The sequence below is a fragment of the Trachemys scripta genome, chromosome 5 (genome assembly GCF_013100865.1).
Source record: "Trachemys scripta elegans isolate TJP31775 chromosome 5, CAS_Tse_1.0, whole genome shotgun sequence".
Classification (NCBI taxonomy): Eukaryota; Metazoa; Chordata; order Testudines; family Emydidae; genus Trachemys; species Trachemys scripta.
The window spans coordinates 10,236,071-10,245,513 of NC_048302.1; the positions used below are offsets into that span (position 1 = coordinate 10,236,071).

At 46.2% G+C, this 9,443-nt stretch overlaps 1 long non-coding RNA gene across 1 annotated transcript; it reads right to left on the reverse strand.

Annotated features, from left to right (window-relative positions):
- Nucleotides 1-1,181: 1,181 nt before the first annotated feature.
- Nucleotides 1,182-5,714, reverse strand: LOC117877550. The gene is made up of 3 exons (XR_004645750.1): nucleotides 5,216-5,714; nucleotides 3,903-4,029; nucleotides 1,182-1,953 (listed from the first exon to the last, which is right to left on the reverse strand). It is a non-coding gene; the product is annotated as an uncharacterized LOC117877550 (long non-coding RNA).
- Nucleotides 5,715-9,443: the final 3,729 nt, after the last annotated feature.

Below are 9,443 nucleotides of genomic sequence, written 5' to 3' on the forward strand. Positions count from 1 at the left end.
TCACATGAGTTTTACCTTCCACCCCCAGAAACTCTATTCAGGTGTAGTAAGGGGCTAATCAACATGACTAAGGGTATTGGCATATGTCCCGTCACTAGTTGTTCCATTGATTACAATATGACTCTCCCCGGAGCAGGGTGAGTGAAGGTGGCAGAATCTTGTGCATGCTGGACATCACTTTTTGGACTCCTCTTTCTCCTCTTTTTGGACAGCCCCAGCTTACATCTCCCTGATGATTTAGAGCCTGGTTCGGTTCCCCTTCTAAATTACAGGTGGCTCAGCTTAAGTCAATGGAAATAAATTGGTCTAAAAGTAGGGAGACGTGAGATGAAAGTCAGGGTCAGAGAATCAGGCCCTGGAGGGAGAAATGTGTTGGTGGTGAGCAGGAGAAGGGTGGTGGCAGAAATCTGCCACTTGGATAGAAAAATATTTCTCTTTTTTTAATGATGTTTCAATTTTACACAGAAGCATAGAAATGCAGGACTGGAAGGGACCTCAAGAGGTCTCTAATCCAGCCCTCTGAGGTCTCTAATCCAGCCCTCTGTGCTGAGGCAGGATTAAGTATACCTAGACCATCCCTGATAGGTGTTTGTCTATGTGGGGGCAGGATGGATTTATTATTACTGGAATTAGATAATTAACAAGTTTCTTGTAATAGGAAAATTCTCCTTTTTTTTCCCCCTGATTTACCTGCATTGCTGACAATCAATGGTCTCCTTTTTCAGTTACAACCTGGACAAGTTACTTCCAACCTTTCTCAGCCTGACAACTGCCAAGAAGTAAAAAGACAAGGTAAAAAGACCAACTTCTGTTGGTCAAAGAGACAAGCTTCTGAGGTACACACAGCGCTCTTCTTCAGGTCTGCTGAAAAGCGCTATATAAGCTCACCCATTTTGTCTTCCTGATCATGGGCGGAACATGGATACCACACAGCAAACAAGAAGTAAAAACCACTGTACACCTGAGAGAGAGAGAGAGAGAGAAAGCAAAAATAAATATGAAATGTAAGTTATTTTAGAATTTTGCAAACAAACATTTTTATAATATTGAGAGAAATCATAATAATTGTAATCATAAAGCCCTTCCACATAAATACACTTATGATCCCAGGGCACTGGTTAGCAGAATACATATAAAGTAAAATGCATTTCAAAGATGGCTCTGGTCAAAAAAAATGCAGAAAACCTTTTGCAAAATTTTTCCAAAAAATGGCCCGAAAAAGTTCCATTGAAATTTCACATTTTGGAAAAATGGTGCCCACTCTCTAAGCTGGAGGAAGACGTATCCGAGTTTCAAAAGAACAGGCTGAGCACGTCTGAAAATCTGCCTGCTTATTTTTGGAGCATAAATGGGAGCTGAGCTCTTCGGAAAATCCAGCTCTGACTGACTCAAGTTGCAGCGGTGGGATCCTTAAAGGGTGTGCATGCATAGATACCCATTAAACCAAGGCTGGAGGAGCAGGTCTGGAATACAGCCCAGTTGTGGAACATTCAGTACTTTAAAAACCAACAGTCTTACATGAAAATCAATTGGCCATTATAAAGGTAGCCAGTGAGGGAGGATGGGCATCGTGGTAGCTCCAGGTACTGTGCAAATGTAATACTGTGCTCCAAGCCTCAGACAGGCAGCCACATGTAACACAGCACCCCTGGGTGGGTTGTTGGATCCAGGACTGAACCTGCAACCTCTTGATCTTAAACTACGAGCACCTACTCCCTGAGCTAAAAGGCCCAACTCTATTAGCAGGCACATTAACCTCTATCTGTGGCCCAACCACCACTAGACGGGGCCAGAGCACCGTTCCACAAACATGCTGCTTCATTCCAAATGATGGAGGAGCCCTGCTAAGAGAGCTGCAGGATGTGCTTTTACTGCAAGGTCATCATGAGAGGATGGTGTAGCCTCCGTAACTGATCAAACTCTCTTGATAGGTGTCTAGTGCACGGTGGCTTCCTGCGGAAAGAATGTGGTCAACAGTGAATCAGTCGGCAGCAGTTCTTACTCAATAAGGGTGCGGTCCATTACTCTGGCCCTGATCCAGCAAAGCACCTGAGCTCATACTTCACTTTCCGTGAGTAGTTGTGACAAAGTGGGACTGTTCTTAATGTTTCCTCTGAATAGTGTAGGGGTGCCTCAGTTTCCCCTATGCATTAAGTCTCTAGGTGGTGGGATAAAGGCCAGTGTGCATAAATGGCCGACACTCTGTCTCCTGGCAACTAATGGCCGGGGTCCTTCCCCCCTGCAAGGTGATAGCTAAAGGTTGGAGAACAAAGGAATCAGGTGACCTCCTGGCCCGGAAAGGAACAAAGGAGAGGAGGAGGGGCTGGAGGGGAAGTCAGTTTGGAGCTGGTGGGGGAAATGGAGGGGAGACCAGATGGGTCTCAGGTCTCCCAACGGGGCTCTGGCCTCCCTGCCTCCCTCCCCCAAGATGGATCTAACTGAGGGGGGTCCTGTTTTCTGTAGCTGCAAGACCGGTCTTGGACTGCGTTCCAGTCATCTAAATAAACCTTCTGTTTTACTGGCTGGCTGAGAGGCATGGTGAATCGCAGGAAGCCGGGGGTGCAGGGCCTTGTGTCCCCTACACTCTGGGACAATCGTCTTATTGCAGTCAATGGAAATCGTGATGTGCTTAAAGTTTAGCATGTGCTTAAGTGCTTTGCTGGATGGGGACCGGCATGCTCAGCACTTTGCAGGCGCGACCCCTAGATAACCTTGGTCAGATCACCTGATGTAAGAACGAGCTGGGAATGTGACGAGTATGGCTGGACATCTGTTGCTAGGCGCTCCAGATGGGCTTTTCAAAAGCACTCAGCCTTGATCCAACTCCACTCCCATGTCAGTCAGCAGGGGTTTTACCACTGACTTCAGTGGGGGAAGACTTAGATCGAAGCTGAGTGCATTTAAAACTCCCACACTTCCGCCATGGGAGGTAGGTCACGATGTTGAAAAGTGACTGGTGATTTTGGGGGCCCAAGTTGGAAGCGGCCTGGTTTTCAGAGGGTAGGTGCCTAGCACTTTCTGAAAAGTCGTCCTCTTTAAAGGGTCTCAAGTTGGCAACCAAAATTTTGAAGATCTTGACTGTGATTATTTAGAGTAACGCAAGTTTGCCTCCTGATATATTTTTGCTATAGAGCAGAATAACAGACTCAAAAATGACTTACCACAGAACATGGTCATACGGCTCATCTCAAAGATTTTGAGAGGAGAAAGCTATATACTCTAAGGCTCTGCATAGTCCCATAGCGTAGATGCAGCCGACATCAACAGAAGGAGTTTTTCCTGCTGATGTAGGAACACCACTTCCCTGAACAACGTTGGCTATGGTGACAGAAACATTCTTCCATTGACATAGCTGGGTCTACACTGGGGGTTTTGCTGGCATAGCTATGGTGCTAAGGGTGGCCATGCTGATATAACCTTTAAGCATAGACTAAGCCTTAATTCCACCTACAGGAAGAGATCAGACTACAGAAGAGTAGTATAACATTTAAAAGCTACATTTTCAAAGTGGTGTGCGTGACATATTTGCATATTGATTCTGGGCATTTTTGATGGATTGCATGCCGTATATATTTGATTAGAAGCTACCCTTCATTTATGACTGCTCATCTTCAGTAGGTGCCAATGTCCCTTTTCCGTGCAAGCTGCAGAGGAAAGTTAATTGGACAGAAGCAAGAAGCCCATAAGATTGAAATAATCAGGTGGGAATGGTGTAATCTCTAACTATGAATGGACAGATTTGGCTTGAAAAATGCATGTGCAAACAACTTTCCACAGAGGCGCAACCCCCAAAATGCTGACATTAGGCAAATTCATGCACCCCAAAATTCTGCCTCTACCTGAAAACATACTCCGGTTGCCCTTGGTACTAGAAACAGAGAGAGATGCAAACACCTCCCTACCTGAAAACAGTGGAGTGGTTGCTTTTAAAGATACTCTGCCAGGAAATGGAATAATTTGTTTGAGATCCAGGACATAGAGAGCAAGTTCATTTCTGGAGCATGGGCCGAAAGGCCAAGGATCTTCTTCCTAAACCGTAGAGGAACAAACAATTCAGAGTGGTCAGCTGAATGATTAATCAAAAAGTAAACGTTTACCCAGAATTACCCCATAGCGGTAGACGATGGCTGGACTGCCCTTGCTGCGACAGGAAGAAGTCTCCAAGAGGACATTCGCCTTCACAAGGATTCCTCCACATCATTCCATCAGGGGCTCAGGTTTGCTCTCCACATGGCAGAGCAGTGGGACCCACCTCCAGTGCCTGGGCCAAGTGCATGCAGGCCCAATGGCTCGCTGCAGCTTTGTTCTCCTGGCAGGTCTTCCCACCCCAGCAGTGTGCCTCAGATGGAACCATGCTACTGGCCTGCCCTGGGCTCCAAGGCCATATCTTAGAAAGGGATCCCGGCTCCCAGCGGGCGCCATGGAAAATATAATACAGCCCTAAGGGTATTATCTGTCCTGAGTAAGGCTGACTGGGCTGGACTGGGCCAGTGGTTTGAGCATTGGCCTGCTAAACCCAGGGTTGTGAATTCAATCCTTGAGGGGGGCCATTTAGGGATCTGGGGCAAAAATCTGTCTGGGGATTGGTCCTGCTTTGAGCAGGGGCTTGGACTAGATGACCTTCTGAGGTCCCTTCCAACCATGATCTTCTAAGATTCTAGCATGTGACTCCCCCCCCCCCCGGTCCTGACCCAGCTTTCCCACTGCTCTTCTCCTGCTGCTGTGCATTCATCTCCCATCGCCAGCGGGGCTAGCTCAGGGATAGGGCTGAGGACTTGGCTGAAGCACCCATCCACATGGGAATGGGGAGATTGATCTTCACAGGGTTCCTTCTGGGCACAGCTCTCCTTTACCCCCCCACGCTCAGAACGGGATAGAACAGTGGCCTCTCTGTTTCCACAGGGTGACTGTTTTCTTACTCTGTGTGAGGGGCTGCAAGGTGGCCAAGGGGTTTCCCATGCACCAGACATTTGCTTTGTTCATAAAGCTTAGAAAGTGCATCAGGATCCTCCCAAGCTACCCTCCAAGACACGCCAGCCTGCCCCTCCCCCGGCACAGACTGTTCTTGATGCTATTCTGAACATCAGCTCATACGCAGCAATGCAGAGAAAAGGAGAAAAATGATTTCCCGTCGGGTGCTACCAACTGCACACGTATCCCTTTGCAACCCCCGCCCCAGCCAATGAGGTCCCGATATTACTATAGTAGCACTCACTGGTTTTATAGTTCTGGGTACTTGCTGGTGGACTGGGATGCTAAACGTCTCCCAGCTGATGTTGTGCCAAGTGTCCAGGGGCACACGGACGGCGACTGTTACATTCTCAGATGAGCTCTAGCAGATCATTTTGAAATTGGTGAGATTGCAGGAAGCTGGCTCTGAAAATCAATTATGTCATTTGACACAGTTTCCAGCCTCTGTTCAAGAGAGGCCGGGATTCGGGGTAGCAGTGGTCTTGTGGGACAATTCTTAGAAGCAGTCAGTTTGGTTGCACAGCTTAACCAACTGCTATTAGTCCTTCTGCATTGTGGCCAATAAAGTTACAGAGAGACAGAGAGACAGCTCTATTAGTAAAATGTGGAGGCGCTTGGGCTTGCTTAAACAGTTGTAATTAAATTGAGGTCATGATACATAATGCACGATGAGATCATTATAGAACTATTATACACTTCAAAGTAGAGCTGAGCAAAATTCAGAATTTCTATCCTTGGGAAATTCCCACATTCCAACTTTTGGTTTTCTTCTGGAGTGGAACAAAAAGTTGAAATGTCAAAATATCCTGTGGAACAGAAATTCCAAAAAAATTCCATTTGGAAATGTTGCAACATTTCATTTCAGAATTCAAAACCGGAACTGTTTCAGTTTGTTGAAATGATTTGGAAGCATTCCTTTCAACATTCAACATTAAACTGCATTGTCAGTGAGGCAATGCATTATGAGAATAGTACTTCCAGCCCCCAGTCTCTCCTATGGCTGGACTACATCTTCCATAATACATCCGGAATCACATGACTCCCAGCATGCACCACACAGGAAAATCCGCATTGCAATATGGCAGATGTAGTCCTCCAAGGAGAATGGGGGCCAGGACTAAAAATCCCATAAGACAATGTGCAATAGGGGAATGTAGTTGAATTGTTTTTAACTGATTTGGAACAAAATGTTTTGGGTCAGTTAAAAAATTGAAATATGCCGATTCAAGCCAAACCAGCCCAAAATAAACCTACTTCATTTGATTTTCCTGACAAAGCCGGACATTTGTGGAAGCTGCATTTTCCATCAGAAAATTCCCAACCAGTTCTATTGCAAATGAAAAATGCCGCATCCTTGGCTAGGGAGCTACTGGCTTGACTCGTTTCAGGATGAAGTGCATCGCAGAGGCTGCGGCAGAACTGGAATTCAGTGAGTCAGCACAAGGTGATGAGATGGGAAATCATGGCCTTGGCAGAGCCAGTGCAGCACCCCAGGGAAGTAGAGAAGAAGGGAGATGTCTGGTACTGGTGACAAAGAGTCTGGTGCCCTAGATACCAGCATTCCTCCAGTGACTGCATAGAGCTCAGCATTTCCCTGACTGCTAAGCAAACAAGGACAAGCAACTGAGGATCAGGTCAGGATTTAAAATCCATTACATATTCTCCTGCTGTTTCAAAAATGGAGGCAAAGGGGTTATTATGCGAGATTGACGACATTCAGATCGGGATAGAAACTGTCCGGAAGTTTAGGAGTGATGGGAGCCAAGGTATTGGCTGAAGATCATCTCTAATGAACAGCAAAAGCTATCAAAGTGGTTGCAAAAGTGATGGTTTAAATTAACCCCTTCCCTGAGCCAAATCTCCAGCTGGTGTAAATCGATGTACACCAACTGAGAATCTGACCTCACGTGTTTAAATACTTCCAGCCTGGTGACTACAGCATTGGAGCAGAACTCGGGCGACCTGGGTCTATTCCTGGCTTTGCCACTGGCCTGCTGGGTGGCCCTGGGCAAGTCACTTCATCTCTGTGCCTTGGACTCCCCATTTGTAAAGTGAGGATAGTGATACTGGCCTCCTTTGTGAAGTGCTTTGAGATCTACTGATGGGAGGCGCTAGGTAAGAACTGGGTAGGAGTATTAACTTGCTGAAAAGTTTCCTTTGGGACTTAAGCTTTCCACATTTGGTCTCATCATTTCAGACCAAAGATCACTGTTTTTGGAGCGCAGGGCAAAGGGGAGGAGGAAGGGAGAAAAGAAAGCCAACTGTTTGGAGTTCAGCGAGGGTGTTGTGAGATGTTCACTACCCTCAATTCCTAATCTCGCCGTCTCTTTCTCTCTCTCTTCATTTAATCCCTCTCCCATCTGCTCTGTACCTCAGTTGTGTCCAGCTCCCTTAAACATGCTTCCCCTGCTTGGTCCAATTCTTCTCCACCATACACTGCCCTGCCAGTTTCTCAGTCTCACCTGCGAATTAGCCCAGCTGCTTGGTTCCCTTCTTCTGTGGATCCACTGTCTTCTCCACTGTCGTGGTGGACGTTCATCTCCCATTGGCCCCACTGGCTGACAGCTCCAATCCCTGAGGTTCAGTTCCTCTTTCCTCTTCCAGTGATGTAGCAGCAGCCTCTGGTGGAGGCAGCTAAGATGGCTTCCCTTCCTTCTTTCCAATTGTTTTTACAGCTGGCCAGGCTTTTCTCTGTAAGGAAGTACCTGACAATGGGGCCACATAAGCAGCTGGGGGGAGGGGAGGGGAAAGAGCCAACATCATGTGATCTGCCACCTTCCTGTGGTCCACTAGCAAATGTTTCATAGACCACAGTTGGAGAACCACTGCCCCATATCATAATTAAATCTGGACTATAAAAGACTTGGTAGCATTTTGGATAATGCTTGGTAGCATTTGGACAGGTGATGCCTTCAGATTGATGGTTGAGAAAGATTGGACTGGCATCATTCCAGGCAGCGTATAGAGATTTCCCAATGTTTTTGAGCAGTCCTAAGAATTTGCACCACCACTGTGTTTTGATCTCTGGGTTTCCTGAGAAAGCTTTAATCATACAGAATGGAATTATATAATGGGAATGCTTGGCTAATTTAGGTTTGGCGCCAGCTCCATTACATTAATTATGGCTATTTGTGCAAGACCAAATTCTTCTATAGTTACTGATGGAGTTCTTCTTTCTTTCTTTCTTTCTTTCTTTCTCTCTCCTTTTGGCCATAAAAGAGAGGGACGACTAGCATTGGCCTAGCCCAGCTTTGCTTTGAGGCCTGGTCTACACTGGGGGGGATCGACCTACGATACGCAACTTCAGCTACGAGAATAGCATGGCTGAAGTCGACGTAGCTTAGTTTGAATTCCCTCGCGTCCTCACGGCGCGGGGTCGATTGCCGCTGCTCCCCCATCGACTTTGCTTCCACCTCTCGCCGTGGTGGAGTACAGGAATCAATGGGAGAGCGATCAGGGATCAATTTATCGCGTCTACACTACACGCGATAAATCGATCCCCGATAGATCGATTTGTAAATTTCGCCAAAACGTCACCACAACACCCCTGCTAGTCCAGACCTGGCCCTTTCTTTGAGCAGCAACAGGATGCTGTGCCCAATCCTCCGCTTGTTTTGTGATTTGCGGGGACTCGAATAAATTTACCAAACATTCCAGGAGTTTAACACAAGTTTCCCTGTGTGTAATGCCCTAACTCATTACTCTACAAGTTGCCACTCTTAAAGGAACCCCCTAGAGGAGCACATTTTCATCCTATTTGTTCAGAATTGCCATAGTCTCTGTAAGAAGCTGGCAGGAAGGGTATTGCAATTGGACTGAGGAAGATAAGAGTATCGAAAAAAATACATTTTGATTTCACTTGTTCCTTGACAAAATATTTGAGTTAGGTTAATGGGATAGTCAAGAAGTTTTTATATCAATCTGTCTGATGGGCATAGCGAATGGACAGCTGTCTACAATAATTTCGATCTCAGTGATAGTGGGTGTATAGGTGTTGGCAGAATTAATACATTGAGTAGCTGAGTACAGGACAGAGGTCACAATGGGTAAATGGGTTTCATACAGTGTGTCCATTTCCATTATGGTCTTTTTCTAATTTTGTTTGCAAAGCTTTTCTTCTGCCTCTCTCACTAAAAAAAAATCAGGCTTCAGGTTGATCGGAATGTGAAGGAAATGTCTCCACCAAATTATGTCTGCCCATGGGAATCATATTTGAAAGAGTTCTTAGTAAATATTATCTCTGAGAAGAACTCATGTGTATAGGGCGTGAGGGGAAGAGCCGTTCTCTTTTTTTCTCTCTGAGCAAGCTCTGACCATCAAAAGCTGATCGCCTGAATCCCATGAGGCTGTGATGGATTTAGGATAAAGTCTCCAGACCTAGGGCCCTGCAGGCCTGGGATTCTGTAAGGTGTAAACTGATGGAGAGAAAGTTGAAGACACACATGAAGGAAGTTGTGTTCCCGTAGACCTCA